We start from the raw sequence: 19,587 nt of genomic DNA, 5'->3' as shown, positions 1-19,587 counted from the left end.
GAGACCATGGCCTAGGGCTAACATTGTCCTGATCCTCCCCAAAGACAGGACTAATCATTGAATGCTCATTGGTAACCTTCTCCAGTGTTTGGTAAATAACTGCTTTCGCAAGTTCCTGATGGTTCCCTCATACATTTTTGGCCATGTGAGACCCTTCCCTGAATGCTCCTGATCAGCTCTGACCAAGCAACTAACAGGACTTCTACAGTCAGAAACTGTTCAGCACTTCAGCATATATACCTTCTGATTGAGCAGTGCCTGAGCCAGGGCCGCTAGTAAACATTTTGAATATCAAATATTTTAATATGGGGAAAGACTTATTTGCTTCACCAGGCAACAGACACCATCCTCATAGTTCACTGGAGAAGAGCTCACATCTTACCATTTAATACCATGTTCTGGTCATGAAATAGTCCCTTTGGGATTTTAATAATAATGATAATAATAATGTCTTTTTAGTTCCTCTTTTCATCCTTTTTCTGTTTCCTTTTGTTTGTTTGTTTGTTTGTTGTACCTCTACTACCTCTCCTCTAAAAACATCTATAACACACATAAAACTAGGTGACCTCATAGGTTATTCTTGGCACCTGAGAAATAGACACAATCTGACTCTTTTAACAAAAACTAATTAAAAGCAATCCATATTTTACTATCTTAAATTTCCAAAGAGGAAGCACATTCTTTGTGCTTGGTGCCTCACCTTCCGTTCTCGCTCAGTGTGTCACACAGTACTGGTCACTGCCCCACAGTTTCTTTCCTCCTTCATTTCGTGCTAAATGTCTCGGTGAAAACAAATTTCTCTGGGACATTTCCGAGTTTTTCTCCCTCACTTTTCCATTTCGCCTTGAGAACCATTCCTATGTCTTTCCATCAGTTTCTGCTCCATTCCCAATCTAAAACCTCAGGCCTCCCTGGCTTTTTCATTTTGTTTTGTTTCCATACATTACCCTGATTTTACAAAAAAAAAAAAAAAAAAAAAAAAGTTGGTACCAAGAGCAGCACAGGCAATACAGAACTCTCTGTAGCGTACTGAGAATGAGCAGTTTTATTTTTGACTGTCATACATTTATGAGATAATTAATGTTATTGCTTCATCTTCCCTAGGGCCAAGGTGGGAAATGAGTATATTCTTATTGCCTTATTATCAATTGCAAAATTTGAAAAGCTCTGAAAACCAAGGGTTCTTTTTTGTTTTAAAATAACTTGCTGGTGGAGAAACCAAATCTCAACTGAAATGAAACTATTTTTTAGTCTGTATACTAATTTGTAAAAATATTCATGTGTTTTTCAGCAACAAAAAACAATATATTCGATTATGAGGTTTCCACAGAACCCTCAAAGGGGTGTTAACAGAATATGTGTGCTACACTACTAGTCTAAGGAAAATTTTGAAATGTGTCAGGCTCCAAGGGTTTCAGACGAGAGACTGGAACCTAGAGCTAAATTCTTTTGCTTTCTGTAACGGCTCTTTCAACTTGACCCTTCTCTCTGTTCCCTTCTTCTTCATAGATAGACTTCACCCTGCAACTTCCCATCTTTGAGTTATCCCCTTCGAGTACAGTATTACCTCCTCCTTCTTCCTCCACAGACAGCAATATTCATAGTCATTGTTTACCTGAAATTCAAAGTTAACTAGGTATCCTGAATTTGTTTGCCAAATCTGGTCATTCTTGGTTTTTGAAAGGGGTATGTGGGTACCATATCTCTACTCCTTCAACTTGTTGCACCCAAAATTAACATTTTTTGAGAGAAAGGGAGGGAGGGAGGGAAGAAATGAGAGAGAGTGAGAGCAAGAGCGAGAGCAAGAGAAAGAGAGAGAGAGAGCAAGAGCCTGCAAGCTCCCATCTGCTGATTCACTCCCCAAATGCCCACTGTGGCTGAAGGCAGTAGACAGGAAATGAATCAGGGACCCAATTATTTAAACTTTCATCTGCTGCCTCTCAGCATCTGCATCAGAAGGGAGTGGAAATTGGAAATCAGGAGCCCATACTGGGAATTGAACCCCAGGTACTATGATGTGTGATTCAAGTGTCTTAACCAACTTCTTAACCACTAAGCCAAATGTCTGCCCTCCAATTAACCTTTTAACTAACTAAAATCATGCTAATACTGCCATATCTCCTCTTGAAGCCACAGAGGTTACTTTAAAAGTGAATACCAATGGGCATTTGCACCCCACTGGCTTCCCTAAGGTCTTCCACGTTGTTGACTACTTCCTCCTTTCTGAAATGCACTCTTCTCTTGGTTTCCTTGCCATCTCATTCTCCAAAGTCTACTTCCCATGAACAAAGTCTTTCTTGAATACTCTCCTTGCTGTGCTCTCCCTTAAACTTCATTGTTCCTTAGGGATCCACCCTGAATTCTCTTTCACTTTACGTTCTTGGATCACACTGCACGGTGCTTTCAACTACTACCAAAGATTTATAAATATTTGCAATCAACTGGATTCACTGCCAATCAAAATCGCCTGGTACATTATTGTATATATCTTTGGCTTACTCAGTGATTCATTCACTGAACTTTTAATAACTGCCTTGTTCTTGGTACTTAGAGATGCCAATATAGCAAATTATATAAACATACAGAATTGGTTATATTGAATTTCAGGCAATTAATGGGTATTTTTCAGCATAAGCATGCATGAAATATTGCATTGTGCATTCTAAAAATTTGTTTCATTTTTCTGAAATTCAAAGGTAATCTATCAAACCTATCATAACTATGATAAGGCACTATCTATTCAGAGAATGATACTATGGTTTCATTTCTAAGACATTCACTATATTTGAGGGAAACAGATCAAAATAAAGACCTGAAATCCAAATACCAAGCATTTGTAAATTGTTGAATCCTGATGGTACTTCTCTCTCTCTTCACATTATTTTTATATATTGATGCCCATGACAGGAACCGCCTCTCTCCCATTTCAGCCTTTCGCCTCACATCCCGCACACCCAACTCCCACCTTTATGGCTTACTCTCACTTAGAGCAATCTCTTCTCTGATAACATTGTACAACATCCGTGAGTTTTACTATATAACACACATTTTTTAGCAGCATTGTCAGTTGCTTTTGCCTGGAAGGTGTGAGTTGGGGGTCTGAGTGTGCTGTGCTAGTATTCACCAGGACTTGGTGTACAGGATGGAATAAAAGAAGATGTTGGAAAAAATGCTAGTGAGAGGAAGTCAGGTAAAAGAAGAGAGGAAAAGAACAAAGTGGTGGAGTTCAGGTTCAATGTGGAGGGAGAAATGAAAGCAGGGACGAGAAAATGTGGGATGGAGAAAAAGCAACAAGAGAAAGAAGAAATGGTGGAGGGATAGAAGGAGGAAGAATGGAAGAAAGGGGGGAAGAAAGATGGAGGAATGCAGAGACAGAAGAAGAGAGAGAAGAAAGGGAGAGGAATGGAAGCAGAAAAGGAAGAGAGGGACACAGGGGAGGAGAGAGGGAGGAAAAGGGGAGTAAAGTGGAATACATGATTGATTTAGGTGACCTTTTCAGAAACAACAGAAAACCAGCTGACTTAAGGCTCAGCTACATGCTAGCATTAACTTCTCACCTCACAGTCATCAGATTTCTTTCCTAATAACATTTTTATGAGAAATGACTGCATTCTAAGTCTTTCCTAAGTCTGACTGTATTATTTCTGCCAGTTTGGCTTTGTTTTCTTCACACTTACTGTGAATTTTGATTAGTTAGAGAAAGAGGCTTTACTCTAATAATAGTTGGGCTGATTTTCTCCTATCTCTCTGTGCTGAATGCTTTTTTCTTTCCTTTTCCTTTAATGATTTTATTTGGAAGGATAGCAGGAGAAATGGGGGCAGGGGAGCAGAGGGATTTGGAAATGAGGTTTTCTGTCAGGAGCCGCAGACGAGTCAGCCAAGGATCAAAGATTACAAGAACTTTAAAAGAGTAGATGTTATGAGGCATAAATTAAATACTTTCCAAACTATTTTGTTCATCTCTAACTCAATAGCAATTGATTTTCCAATGGTTTGGTCAATATGCCTGAAGCACCACTTTTATTGTCCAAAGGGGAAAAAAATGAGTGGGGTACTAGCCCTCCTCTGGAAGCAGCCTACTGTATTGTGTTACTAACATTCTATTTCAGGCAGTGACTAGGACACGACACATTTCAAGGGGTCAGAATTTTAATGTAATTATTGGCTAAGCTATTTCAGTGTCAGGGGACCTTTCAATAGACCTGGGCCCAGTAGCTCAGTATCATTCACTGACACTGGAGTCCTAAATATCTCAGTGGTACTTTTAGTGACTTCCATGGATATCATAATGGGATTTCCCAAATGGTCTCTTAAAAGTTTTATTGCTACAAGTGGTTTGACCTTGGCAGATAACTTACCTTCTCTGGGTCTTATTTTCTTTATATTTAAAGGGAATAAGTTGTATAAAATTATTTTTAAGGTCTCTCCAAATGTTAAAATTCTGAAATCCATATGGAACAGAACTTAAGAATGCAGAAGAAAATGAGTTAATATATATTACTAGTGTAATTTGAACTATTCTTAGGAATCCTACAGATCTAATAGCACTCAGGGCAAGGGTGGTAAAGTCTGTTATTTACCTATAACTCTGATGTATAACCTATCTTAATTTTTTTAAATTTTTCTTTCTTGGAGAGGTTAAAAAAAGAGAGACAGGAACAGACACACACAGATAAGAGGGAGAGATGGAGAATTCTCCCATTTTCTGGTTCATTTTCCCAAATGCCCACAACAGCTAGGGCTGAATCCAAGAGCCTGGAGGACACCCCATGGGTGACAGGTACTCAATTATTTGATCCATCACATCTATTGATGTGGGTACCCATCAGCAGAAGCTGGAGTCAGGAGTCAGAGTCTGGAGTCAAACCCAAGTACAATGGTGTGGTGCATGGGCATCTTAAATGGCATCTTAGTTGCTATACTAAAGGTCCTCGTTCATATTTAATCTGTTTTGCTTATAATAATCATGCCATGGGTATCACAGAAGAAAAACAGATGATTCATCAGTTCATGGACACTTTCTTGATCATACTCTGACAGCTGTCATCAACTTGCATGAGGTACTCACTTCTGGAATCTCAACATCTTAATAGTTGTCAGTGGAACTGAAACAGAGCAGCCTTTTAGACACTCAAGTATCAGTTTTCAAAAACCACCAAAGATTCTGGCGCTCGTGACCCAGTAACCTTACAGAACAGACTGTCATTTATAGAAAACCCACGTCTAAGAACTGTTATTTTATGTCCAATTAAGGGAAATTTCTCTTTGGCATTTTCAGGAAAAGAGGCTCCTGAGGATACATGAAAATTTACTTAAAGAAATAATTTTAGGATTAAATAGATTCAAAGAACAGTTGGCTGAATTCATTGTAACACATAAATTTAAGTAAGAGTGGATTTCTCTTTAATGGAAAGAGACCAAGAATAACTGATGGGAAACAAATAAAGCCATAATAATTCACAGAATATTAATGGACCTGTCTAGGGAGAAGTTAATAATTTATGTCCGTGCTTGTATCCATTCTCAAGAGGACGTTAAGACAAGTCTCAGGGTAGTCGTTAGACACTAATGTCAAGAACACGTAGGAAAATAAACAGACAAGTATATCCCCATGGTTTGCTCAAATAATCCAGACCACACTAAATTATGCAATCATGTCACTCAGTATTCATACAGTTTAAATATGACTTTGCCTCAGGCCTTCTGTGGGATACCATTTTGAAATAATTTTATGTATTTCCTGCTAAAGACAAATGGGTATATTTTATTTTCAGGAAAATTCATTCTATGCTTTGAGTCCAAAGAATTGTCATATTATTTTAAAATTTACTGACCTTCATTCTGTATATGAGGTCAAAGTTCTATCTTGTTAAAAATTACTCAAGAAGATTCTCTGTCTTCAAGGCATTGGCATGGATTTGGCTCACCATGTGATGTTATCATCTTCTCTGCCCTCCTTCTCTGCTCCAAGCTACCTACTCCTGCCCACACTGTGTGCATCTGGGAATGATCTGCTATGGATATGACTCTCAAGACCCTACTGATTACAGAACTCTACAGCGGTAGCATCAGCATCTTCTTTGTCTTTATTTCATTTTGATATAGCCATTTGATGATGTCCTTGAGATATTATCACTTCTTTGTGGCCACTTGTCAAGTGAAAGGGCCACATTAAAGGAAGATGTCTTATTATGTCTCACTAAAATCCAAAGTTAAATATCCCATTTTAGAAGGGCTCCTTTTGCTTGTTTTCCAGGATGCAAGTAAGAATGGTTTATCTGGTTTATTTCTACATAACCTTTTCAAGGAGAGACATGCATGGGGCCAAAAGAGTTGTGTTTCACATTTTACTTGTAAAAACACACTGATAACTTATGATCTGAAAGATACTATATAACCATACAATTTTCACACACTTTGGGGTTCTGTCTTAATAGCAGAGGCTCAGTGGATACTTTCTGGATGAGTGAGTGATGCTTGGGGTACATAAAGGGTTACAAGGTTCAGCCTTTGCATTCAAGAGGCCCTCAGTTTCAAGAGCTTTCATGTGGTTAGTTAGAAATATTTTTAATTAAAAGTCAGTTAATCATCTTAAAATCAAAGGAGATAACCTTGGATCTGTCTTGAACCTTTCCAGAAAAAAATAAAGACATAAATTACCAACTGTGCTACCTGGAAGGCTATACAGTGTGGATTAATGCTGATTAAGAAATGAGTTGAAACTGTGGTGCTGAGATCAAGCCAACATGTCATTAAGAAGGTCACACAGTCCCAAAGTCTCCATTCCAAATGTGACTGAATACATGAAATATATTGAGTGTTATTAAATGTTCCCATGCAGTTTTGAAAAATAAGTAACTTTGACAAAGCAAAAGAATAAAATCATTTACCAGATTTCCCATTATCAGAGAAATATGGTTGAGTTGCTCCCTGAGTTAATTAATAGGCACTCTTTGAGATCAGAATTTTTTTTTATTATAGTATTTTTTATTTTATTTATTTTATTTTATTTTATTTTTTGACAGGCAGAGTGGACAGTGAGAGAGAGGAGACAGAGAGAAAGGTATTCCTTTGCCGTTGGTTCACCCTCCAATGGCTGCTGCGCCTGGCGCGCTGTGGCCGGTGCACGGCGCTGATCCGATGGCAGGAGCCAGGTGCTTCTCCTGGTCTCCCATGGGGTGCAGGGCCCAAGCACCTGGGCCATCCTCCACTGCACTCCCTGGCCACAGCAGAGAGCTGGCCTGGAAGAGGGGCAACCAGGACAGAATCTGGCGCCCCGACCGGGACTAGAACCCGGTGTGCCGGCGCCGCAAGGCGGAGGATTAGCCTATTGAGCCGCGGCGCCAGCCTGAGATCAGAATTTAAGTAGAGAAGCATTAATAAAACAAAATCCACTGAAGAGAATGACTTGGATTGCAGAAATCAACATATTATTATACGTCCTTTTATGATGAATAGATAAATGACATCCAAAATGGAATGTTTCTGTCAATGTGAAACTTATCAATTGTTTTCAAAGAGAACACACAATGTATTTTGATTCTGGGAAGTGCACCATGACAACCGAAACCAGAAGCTTTCCTGTAGATCAATGTTGTAAGTCTGCATACAGAGAACTAAAAATAATCGGAACAAGAAAATCCAATTGTTTGATGCTTATGGAAGCCAGCAAAATATGATCAGTCTCATCCATTTTGCCCTTTAATAGCATTAAATCCAAAAGGAACGTCATGTTAAAGTTGAAACCCATACTGGGAACCAAGTGCTGCTGTGGAAAGAGCCTGCACTACAAAGTTAGCTCCATCTGTGTTGGAACTTCTTAACTGAGGGAATGTTGGCAAGCTTCAACCTACCTAAGTCTTGCAACTGGAAAAACAGTATCTTTTTCTCAAGGCTGCTTTAAGGATTAAACATGCAGCATCTGGCTTATTAAAAGTACTCAATACTTGTAGCCAATATTGGCTCATTCTGATAGGAATAATAAATTTCTTACTTACCAATTATATCTGTTACCCATTATGTCTCATCAAGCTATATATATATATATATATATATATATAACCTTTACAGAGACTTAAATTAAGAAATAAATACACTATTTATGGTAACTTTGACATAAATATTATGTTATTGAAAATATTCACAGAATTGATAACTTGGGATTTAATGGGTAAAGTATTAAGTGAAATTTTTTGAAAAAATATTTGGGATGAATGTTTCTGGACATGTAGCATTAAATTTAAATTCTTTTCATACAAAGGTGTTCAAATTTCAACTTAATAAAATTGAGTTTGTGAAGAAACAGCTTTTTTCCATCCCACTGAAACTAAGCTCTTCTTTGAGTTTTCAGTTTTTTAATTTTAGATGCAGATTTCAAGCAGCTTTAGTTTTTGTATTTGCTTAGGAATTATAGGGAGAGGGACACATGCACGTGAGAATTTAGGGGTCCTTTGTTAATTTCTATCCTCTCTGATGTCTTATTTGTCCTTGAATAGCCTCAGTGTAGCTCTAAATTTATGTTTCTCATTTTTACTTTGCCTCCAGTCTCAGAAAACTTTTCAGATCCCTTATACTTTCTCTCCCTTCAGCAATTTATAAAGCCTTTTTGTAGACTCTAGTACCCTATTCAAACTATTGATCGCACATTTCATTTGTATATATGTTGTGTGTGTATCTGTATGTAAAAATCACTCCTGCATTCTACTAATCAAAACTCATAAATTAAGTTTCCCACATGAAAATGGCTCATTCACATTTTATCATAGTTTCCCTCCTTCTACTAATCACTCAGAATTAAATCTTTTCATTCTTTCTCTCCTTCTTACCAAGAGAAAATTTTTATTAAAAGCAATTTATGAATTTCGAATATGGAGAAATTGCGGGTCCATGGAGCTGAATATAGCAGCAGGATGGGGAGCTTGGCAAACTGCGTTTGAAGTTCCACGCAGGAAAAAAGAGAAGGTATAGAGGAACAAACCTAGAGGTCCGGCACCCCCCTGCCCATCTAAGTGCCCCCTGTTCCTGAAACCGAACATGCAGCTGGCTGGGAGAAGCCATATTGATTGTTTACATTTTCAAACATAAGCAGGGGACTACTGCCTTTGCCTCACGTGCACATGTCCATCAACTTCAGGGGCCACCTCACCACAACCACCACCCAGGAATAAGGACCACATTTCAGAGTAATTTCTTCCCCTTCCCACAAGCTGTACAAGGAGAAGTCCTGAATATTCAAAATCTAAGCTCGTTCCATGCACCAGTAAGAAGAGAGCTGGGCACCAGTAGGTGGGGCTCAGTGCCCCAGACCTGGTACCCTCCCCACCATGATTGAGAAGAGAGCTGGGCTCAAGGAGGTAGGGCTGCATGCTTCCACTTGCAACACACAGACACATAGCAGCTCATTTCAGAGGGAAACCTCATCACAAGCACAAAGACATAGATTAAAGAGACAAGCAAAAAGACAAAAAAAGAAAAAAAATACATACAAATGCCAAAAAGCAAAGGAAAAAACCCTAACTAATAATAAGGAAGACACTATGAGACACCCAAAGGAACACAACTGTTCAATAATAGAAGGTGAAGATGAAGGTTGAGGATAGGCCAGAAACAGAATTCAGAAAATTAATAGTCAGATTACTTAGAAGCAATCAGAAGCAGATTCACAATCTAAATGAAGAGCACTCCCAAGAAATTGAGATGTTAAATAGAAGTCAGAATGAAATACTAGAAATGAAGAATTCAATAGATCAAATAAAAAATGCAGTACAAAGCCTTAAAAGCAGAATAGGTGAAACAGAAGAAAGAATATCAGGACTAGAAAATACATTTCTGGAAATATTACAGACAGACTAATTTAAAAAAGAAGAAATTAGAAAACTAAAAAACATGGTTGTAGATCTATAAGCTTATGTGAAATGACCCAATATATGGACCCTAGGAATTCTGGAAGGCGTGGAAAGAGAGAAAGGATTAGAAGGCCTTCTTAATGAAATAATAACAGAAAACCTCCCCAATCTAAAGAAAGAAAGAGACATCCAATTATAGGAAGTACACAGGACTCCCAATAGACACAATCAGAAAAGACCTTCATCACCACACACTGTAATGACTCTCCACAGTAAAACATAAAGAAAAGATCTTAAAATGTTCACAAGAGAAAGGCCAAATCACATTCAGAGGAAATCCAGCGAGATTCACTACAGACTTCTCATCAGAAACTGTACAGGCAAGAAGAGAATGGTAAGATACATTCCAAGCCCTAAGAGGAAAAAAACACTGTCAGCTCAGAATACTATACCCTGCAAAGCTCCCATTTATGAATGAAGGAGAAATAATGATCTTGCATAACAGAAACTGAAAGAATTTGTAACCACTCACCCAGCCCTACAGAAGATGCTCAAGGATGCCCTACACAGAAACACAGAAACGGGAACATCACTATGAAAGAACATGAATGCAGAAAATGACCCAGCAAAAGTACAAAGGGAATACAAAATACAAAAACAGGACTATTTATGGAAACATAGCAGGGCAAAGTTGGTACTTAACAGTAGTCACCTTGAATGTAAACGGTCTCTACTCCCCAGTTAAAAGTCAGACACATAATGGGGCCTACACTATGGCATAGTGGGTAAAGCCGCTGCCTGCAGTGCTGGCATCCCATATGGGCATGGGTTCAAGTCCCAGCTGCTCCACTTCTGATCTGGCTCTCTGCTATGGCCTGGGAAAGCAGTGGAAAACGGCCAAAGTCCTGGGGCCCCTGCACCTGCGTGGATGACCTGGAGGAGGCTCCTGGCTCCTTGCTTTGGATAGGCACAGCTTCTGCCTTTGCGACCATTTGGAGAGTGAACCAATGGATGGAAAACTTGTCTCTCCCTCTCTGCCTCTCCTTCTCTCTGTGTGTAACTTGGACTTTCAAATAAATAAATAAATCTTTATAAACAAACAGACACATATTGGCTGAATGGATTAAAAGAAGAAAACCCATCTATCTGCTGCCTACAAGAAACAAATCTTACCAACAAAGATACACAGAGACTGAAATTGAAAATATGGAAAAAGATAATCCATGCCAACAGAAATCACAAAGAGCTGGTCTGGCCATCCTAATAACAGACAAAATAGATTTTAACAGAAAAACTATTAAAAGTGAAAAGAAGGACACTATATATTGATTAAAGGATCAATTCAAAAGGAATATGTGACTATTATAAATGCATACACACCTGGGGCCGGCGCTGTGGCACAGTGGGTTAAAGCCATGGCCTGAAGCATCGGTATCCCATATGGTTGCCAGTTCTAGTCCCGGCTGCTCCTCTTCCATTCCATCTCTCTGCTACGTTCTGGGATAGCAGTGGAAGATGTCCCAAATCTTTGGGCCCCTTCACCCATGTGGGAGACCCAGAGAAAAAGCCTGGCTCCTGGCTTCGGATTGGCGCAGTTCTGGCCATTGCGGCCATCTGGGGAGTGAACCAGCAGATGGAAGACCTTTTTCTCTGTCTCTATCTATCTAACTCTGACTTTCAAATAAATAAAACAAATCTTTAAATGTATACACACCTAATTACAGGGCACATGGCTATTTACAAGAAATGTTAACAGATTAAAAGGGAAATATAGACTCAAATACAATAGGAATGGGGAAATTCAATACCCCACTTTCAGCGATGGACAGATTAACCAGACAAAAAAACAACAAGAAACAACAGAGTTAAAGATACCATAGACCAAATAGATTTAGCAGATATCTACAGAACTTTGCATCCTACAGTTCCAGAATACAAATTCTTCTCACCAGTGCATGGAACTTTCTCTAGACTGACCATATGCTAGGCCATAAAGCAAGTCTCAGATGGCAGACCAACAGAACAGAATAGAAATGTCAGAAATCAATCCAAGCATCTACAAACAACTTATATTTGACCAAGGAGCTAAAACCAATCCCTGGAGCAAGGACAGTCTCTTCAACAAATGGTGCTGGGAAAACTGGATTTCTACATGCAGAAGTGTGTAGCAGGACCCCTACCTTATACCACATAAAAATCCATTCAAAATGGATTAAAGACTTAAATCTACAACCTGGTACCATCAAATTATTAGAGAGCATTGGGGAAACCCTGCAAGACATTGGCACAAAGAGTTCCTGGAAAAGACCCCAGAAGCATAGGCAATAAAAGTCAAACTTAACAAATGGGATTACATCAAATTGAGAAGCTTCTGTACTGCAAAAGAAACAGGAAAATGAAAAGGCAACTGGCAGATTGGGAGAAATCATTTGCAAAATATACAACTGATAAAGGATAATAACCAGTATATATAGAGAGCTCAATAAACTCCACAACAACAAAACAAACAACCCAGTTAAGAAATGGGTAAAAGACTTAAATAGATATTTTCTAAAAGAGGAAATCCAAATGGCCAACAGACACAAGAAAAAATGCTCAGGATCACTTGCCTTCAGGGAAATGCAAATCAAAACCACAATGAATTTACATCTTACCCCAGTTATTATGGCTTTCATTCAGAAATCAACAAACAACAAATGCTGGTGAGGATATGGGGGAAAAAGGTACACTAATCCATTGTTGGTGAGAATTTAAACTGGTAAAACCACTATGGAAGACTGTTTGGAGATACCTCAGAAATATGAATATAGTCCTCCATATGACCCAGTTATCCCACTCTTGGGAATTTACTCAAGGAAAATGAAATCAGCAAATAAAAGATTTATCTGCACTCCATGTTTATTGCAGCTCAATTCACAATAGCTAAGACATGGAATCAACCTAAATGCCTATCAATTATAGACTAGATAAAAGAAATTATGGGATATGTACTCTATGGAATACTACACAGCATTAAAAAAAATGAGATCCAGTCATTTGCAACAAAATGGAGGAATCTGGAAACATCATACTTAGTGAAATAAGCCAGTCCCAAAGGGACAAATAGCATATGTTCTCCCTGCTCTGTGATAATTAACAGAACACCTAAAAGGAAACCTTCAGAAGTGAAATTGACTCTATGAGAAGCAATGACTTGAACAACCCTTGTCTTTTTTTTTTAAAGATTTTATTTATTTATTTATTTGACAGGTAGAATTACAGACAATGAGACACAGAGAGACAGAGAGAAAGGTCTTCCTTCCATTGGTTCACTCCCCAAATGGCCGCAACGGCCAGAGCTGCACCAATTCGAAGCTATGAGCCAGGTGCTTCTTCCTGGTCTCCCATGAAGATGCAGGGGCCCAAGCACTTGGGCCATCTGCTACTGCTATCCCAGGCCACAGCAGAGAGCTGGACTGAAGAAGAGCAACCAGGACTAGAACTGGTGCCCAGGTGGAAGATTAACCTAGTGCGCCATGACGCCGAACCCACAACCCTTGCCTTGCTGTCAAGGAACACTTTTTTTTCCCCATTCTTTCTTAATATCATTGGCTGAACTATTTACTTAATATAGAATTAATCATTTGTGTATAAAGTCTATTGAAAATAGATCCCAATAAAAAATAAGAGTGGGAATAAGAGAGGGAGGAGCTATATAGTTCTGCACACATTCCTACAGACTTACTTCTAAGGTAAAGCTAAAAACTGGCATGGGATTCCAAATCCCATTACACTGAGTGATAATATTGCCATCTTGAGTGTTAAAATGATCATATTAAGTGTTTAATTGATTGTATAGTTAAGTCACCATATAAGATCATATAAGATTAAGTGTTAAAAGGATCATACAAATAAGATCAAGTGTCTGGTAATAACAATAGATAGAATTAAAAAGGAGAGAATGTTCCAACATGGGAAGCAGTCCACACAGCAGACTCATAGAATGACAAAGGCTCTAAAGAGCACTCTGACCTCAGAATATGCCCTTAAGGCATTCTGGTCTGGCTGAAAAGTCTAAGAGAGCATTTCAGGCATGGAAACCATGGCAAAAAAAAAAAAAAAAAAAATTCCTATATGAAGGATCTCTGTGAGACCCCAAGGGGAAAGTAGGGGCCATCAAAGAAGGATGTACCTTTCTCTGAAGAGAGAACCACTCTGCTTATAGCCTTGTCTAAATATTGATGGAAATTGTGGACTCAAACCATAGCTTTGGCAGCTCATGTCAAGAACCTTGGGTGATCACTGACATCATACATAAGAGTGTTAATTGTTAACAATATGAGTCACTGTACACTTACTCCCCATGCAGGACCTTTGTCCTTAATGAGTTATACTATAAGAATTAACTGTAAAACTTGTTCTCAAACAGTTTTTTTTTTTTTATATTTTGTGTGTGGGGGTGTGCAAATTGTTGAAATCCTTACTTAGTATAGAATTGGTCTTCTGTGTATAATTTTAATAAAAAATGAATTTTAATGGAGAATGGGATGGGAGAGGGAAGAGGAGGTAGGATGGGACTGGGGGTGGGAGGGCAGATATGGGAGGAACAACCACTATATTCCTAAAGTTGTACTTACAAAATTTGTACTCATTAAATAAAAGGTTTATTTGCAAAAAATAATATATGAGCAAGAAAAAAACATGGCAATAAAGCAATACAACAACAACAAAAAAAAACAATTTGTATATGAAGTGTGACGGAAGTTTGGTGCACTGGTTAAGCCGTCACTTGGAATGTCACATTCCATTTAAAGTGCCTGGCTCTGAAGTGCCAATCTCCATTTCAGCTTCCTGTAAATGCACAACCTGATAGGTAGCAGGTGATGGTTCAAGTATTTGGGTTCCTATCATTTATGTGGGAGATCTGGATTGAGTTCCCAGCTCCTGGCTCCATCTATTCCAGCCCTGGCTGCTGTGGAGTGAATTAGCCCTGGCATTTGAGGAGTGAATAGGAGCGATATATGAGTGTATGAGTGTGTGTGTGTGTGTGTCTTTGCCTTAAAATAAAATATTTTAAAAGTCAATTTATATACAAGGGCCCTTCAAAAAGTTTATAGAAAATGAAACTAAAATATAGAGTTTTAGTGCAAAAACATCTTTAAATCCATAGATAGATTTTTCACAATACCCTCATTCTACAAACTTTTTGAAGACCTTGCTATGCATGGATTTCAAACAAATATTTGTGGCGTAATGAACTTCTCTTTTAATTCCAGTTTCTACAAACTTTTGAAGTACCTCACAGATAGCTGCTTTGAGCCATCTTTATCAAATGCTGAAAGAAGAGTCAGTGAGCCATCATTCATTGATTCATACATTTGATCAGTCAACAAATATTCACTGGGTGCCTCCTATGCTTCATTTTCCCACTCTATTAAAACTATTAATTTAGAGGGAAATATTGACCAAGCGTGATTGACTGGGTTTAACCATAAGGCAATCTGATTTTTGCCTTCCAATGTCTCCTTCAATTCATTTGATGGGAGCTAGGTTCTCCTTTGCTCCTGAGATATCCAATGTCATGTCCAAATGTGAACGTGATTAAACTTTGAGGAATCTTTTTTACTATTGCCAGACATGTTACAGGTGGGAAGTCTGGTGCTAGGGAAGGAGAAGGTGGTTGGATGTCTTCTCTGTTTCTTTTTTTCCAAATTCTTCTTCTCCTCCCCCTTCACCTTCTCCCACACATTGTTAATCAGCTAACAGATATGAAGAAATGAAGCAGCAAAGCAATAATGTTACCAATACTGTCCCAAACTGGCAATATTCTTTTTTTTTTTTTTTGACAGGCAGAGTGGACAGTGAGAGAGAGAGACAGAAAGGTCTTCCTTTGCCGTTGGTTCACCCTCCAATGGCCACCACGGTCCACGCGCTGCGGCCGGCACACTGCGCTGATCCGAAGGCAGGAGCCAGGTGCTTCTGGTCTCCCATGGGGTGCAGGGCCCAACCACGTGGGCCATCCCCCACTGCACTCCCTGGCCACAGCAGAGAGCTGGACTGGAAGAGGGGCAACCAGGACAGAATCCGGCGCCCCGACCGGGACTAGAACCCGGTGTGCCAGCGCCGCAAGGCGGAGGATTAGCCTAGTGAGCTGCGGCGCCGGCTATTCTATCTTCTTAAAAGGGTTCCATGATGATCCCCTCTTTTCTGAGCCTATTAAAGGATTCTTCAGAGAGTCCCCATTTCAGGTGGGGACTACTAACCTGGAATATCTGTTATAAAATACATACTCAGAAATTTGTTTTGTTTTGTTTTGGCTCTAAATAACCAGGAGTCATTTCTAGACTCTTCAATTCCATGCATTTTACTCCTCTGGGTAGATTTCTTGTAAGGATCTGCCTATGGGTTGGATGCAGTTTTGCCATCATGGTTCATGAACTGGTAGCTTGGTCCCCAGGCTATCAATATTGAGAAGTAATGGAGCCACTGGAAGGAAGCACCTAGCCAAGGTATTTAGATCATTGGGGACACTGCCTTCAGAAGAAATGAATGCTGTTCTTCTGAATCATTTCTTGAGAGAGCAAGTTACAAAGGAGTAAGGCTGACCACTGCCCAGTCTCTGGCTTCCTCTCTCACTGTGGGACTTCCACTGTACGTGCCCATACCATTGTATTGCCATATATATTATGATATATATACACTATATATAATATAATAGTGTATATATATATAATACATATTTCCATCCACTGATTCACTCGACAATATATAATATATAATACTATATATACACTATATAGTATATAATATTATAATATATAATATAATATATTTGTAACACATTGACATATACTTTTTCATACAACCAATCAAATTATTAGAGTTCAACACCTTTAAAGCATTTATTTTAACACTCTACTTTGGCTTAAAATCATTTCTTCAAATTCATGAGGACGGATTGGGATTCACACACCTCAGTGGCAGCAGGGCACTGAGAAATGAGAATCACCATGCAGTGCCATCCTCACAGCTTTCTATCTGACATGTGTTGTGCCGGATTATTCTGCTTCAGTTTTATTTGCATTCAAACTTTAAATACATAAAAATCTATTATCACGTAGACTCTGTTAAATGTGGAAGTGATTGTGTGTGTATCATTAACCTTGGTGATAAATAAGCTTTTGGCTTAGAAGAATTTGCCTGCCATAGTCTATTTCTTTCTTCCAGAAATAAATTACCTTCTCAAAGCAATGAGAGACTATAAAAAAATTCAATCGATGACATAATAAATTTCATTAGAACACAAATAAATGGATAACATATTAATGCAAGGTACACTGTAAGTATCAGTTTCCCTGTGTTCAGTCATAAATCTCAAGTTTTCCTTTCAAGCTTCTTTAGCATTTACCCCCACCTTGCCTGTCTCTCATCTTCCCTCTAGCCTGGCATCTTTTCCTCGTGCTTGCACTACCACAGCTGCCCTCTGCTGGTTCTCTCCACCAGCTACTTTTCTTGCCCTCTAGAATCCTGCCATTCCCACCTTCAAGAGCTTGTCGTGGTCATCAGTGACTAAGGATACCTTATGCTTGGCTCCCCATGGCATTGCAAAAGCATTCAGTCCATTGTATATCAAGCAGTTAAACGAAAAGCACTGTATTAGGCTCTAAGTTTCAGGCCAGTAAGGTCAGGGCTTCTTTCTTTACCTAGGAGGACAGCACATTGGTGAAAATATTCCCAATCTGGAAACATGCAGACATTGCTTGTGGTATCACCTAAATGGATTAAATATTTAAATTCACACAGGGAGCTCTTGGGAAATGGAAGACAAATGAGAAGCACTAATTCCTTCATAATGGAAATAAGTCATGAGTTAAATAGTTTTCAGATTTCAGTTTTCAATTTTATGTAGAGATAAATAGCTGAAAATGAAGCAATATATACTTCCTCTCTCCCCCTTTCTCCCTTGTACCCTCAGGCTTTCATTTTTCCCTGTGGAAAGCAATGAGTAGAAAGGGATGCTAAAATCAATAACTTTTTTTAGCAAAGAAAATTTTTTTATATTGTTCAAATGCAATGCACTTAAACATGACCATTGAGAACCAAAATTAGGGTTAGATGTTTAGCACAGAGGCATCCCAAGTCAGAGTGTCCGCGTTCAAGTTCTAGCTCTATTCTTGATTCCAGCTCCTTGCTAATGTGCACTGGTTGAGGCGAGCAATTGATGGCCCAAAAATTGGGTCCCTGCCATCTGTGAGAGAGAGACTGAATTCCCAGCTCTTGATTTTAACCCAGCCAATCCCTGGCTTTTACAGGCATTTAGGGAGTGAACTAGCAGATGGGAGCTCTCTCTGTCTCTTTCTCTATCTTTCTTTCAAACAAAGAAAATATATAATTATTTTTTTAAAAAAATCTACAGATAATTAGGAGTTAGCATGATAGAATAGATATATCATTTAGCTGGAAGGCAGATAATCTGTTTCTGTTTGTCTTATTGGTAACTAGTTGTCTGACTTTGAACTAGTTAATCCATTTCTCTATTTCAGTTTCCTTATCTGTAAAATAGAAGGTCTTATATAGCATTCAAGTTTATAATTCCCTAATCTCTCATTTTCTGGAGACAAGCAGTTTCATAGTAGCCGGTTAGACAACATTAGATTTTTTAAAAAAGATTTATTTATTTACTTGAAAGGCAGAGTTACAGAGAGGGAGAGTGAGAGAGATTGATCGTCCATCCACTGATTTACTTGACAAATGGCTACAACAGCTGGAGCTGAGCCAGGCCGAAGCCAGGAGCTTCACCTTGGTCTCCCCCAAGGGTACAGGTGCCCAAGGACTCAGGCCATCTTCTGCTGTTTCCCCAGGCTTTTAACAGGGAGCTAGATTGAAGTAGAGCAGCTGGGACTCAAACTAGTGCCTACATGGAACGCTGACGCTGCATAGCAGCTTTACCTGCTGTGTCAGAGCACCTGCCCAAACATTAGATTTTTACAAAAACTTTCTCACAATCTTGGTGGTAAGAGCAAGCTAAGAATATGGCCTTTATTAAAGTAGTGGCATCCTTTGTAATTCTCACTAGAGTAACAGAGTATAAAAATAGGTATTTTGATTAAAATTCTTCACTTTTTTCCAGCAGTAAATATGAGTACATCTATTGGCTTCTCTGATTTTTCATTTTTATCAATTAAATGTAATGACAACTTTTTGTCTCATATGCCCCCAAATCTGTCTCAGCTTTCTCCTTAATGATCTATAGACTCTCTGAAATTTTACTATGTGATCTGATGCACACAGGTGTTGTGGCGATTGTGCTGAGTCACACAGATCTCCCCATTTTTTTGGCATGGACAGTCTTTTAGGTGGACTTTATGATCCCCACCTCCATGTGTTTATTTCCTTGTGCAACCTCATGCCTGTGAGTGTTGGCATGATCTTCTACTTGCTTCTAGTCAATAGTGTACAGCAAAGGTAATCAGATGTTCCTCTATGATTATGTTATGTTAATGGCAAAGGTGATGGAATATGATTATGTTACACAAAAATACATCTGGCTAGAAGACCTGTCTAGAATCTTTCTCTCCTTGCTGGCTTTAAAGAGGCAAGTTTCCCTAGTCTCACAACTCTAAGGAAATAAATTCTGCCAAAAATCTGGACGAGCATGGAGGCAGGTACTTCCCCAGTCAGCCTTCCAGAGGAGAACCAAATCCCAGTCAACATTTTGAATACAGCCTTGCAGAGGACTCTGTTAAACTATGCCTGGTCTCAT

The 19,587-nt window shown here is 38.9% G+C and overlaps 1 protein-coding gene across 4 annotated transcripts in view; it reads right to left on the bottom strand.

Moving 5' to 3' along the window:
* The window catches only part of MACROD2 (mono-ADP ribosylhydrolase 2), a 2,169,899-nt gene that overhangs the window by 704,299 nt on the left and 1,446,013 nt on the right, over nt 1–19,587 (bottom strand). The gene's annotated exons all lie outside the window — the stretch shown is intronic.

Source organism: Oryctolagus cuniculus, chromosome 11 (assembly GCF_051225735.1).
Source record: "Oryctolagus cuniculus isolate XC-2025 breed Fujian yellow rabbit chromosome 11, ASM5122573v1, whole genome shotgun sequence".
NCBI classification, from domain to species: domain Eukaryota; kingdom Metazoa; phylum Chordata; class Mammalia; order Lagomorpha; family Leporidae; genus Oryctolagus; species Oryctolagus cuniculus.
This window is presented reverse-complemented; position numbering and strand designations above follow the sequence as displayed.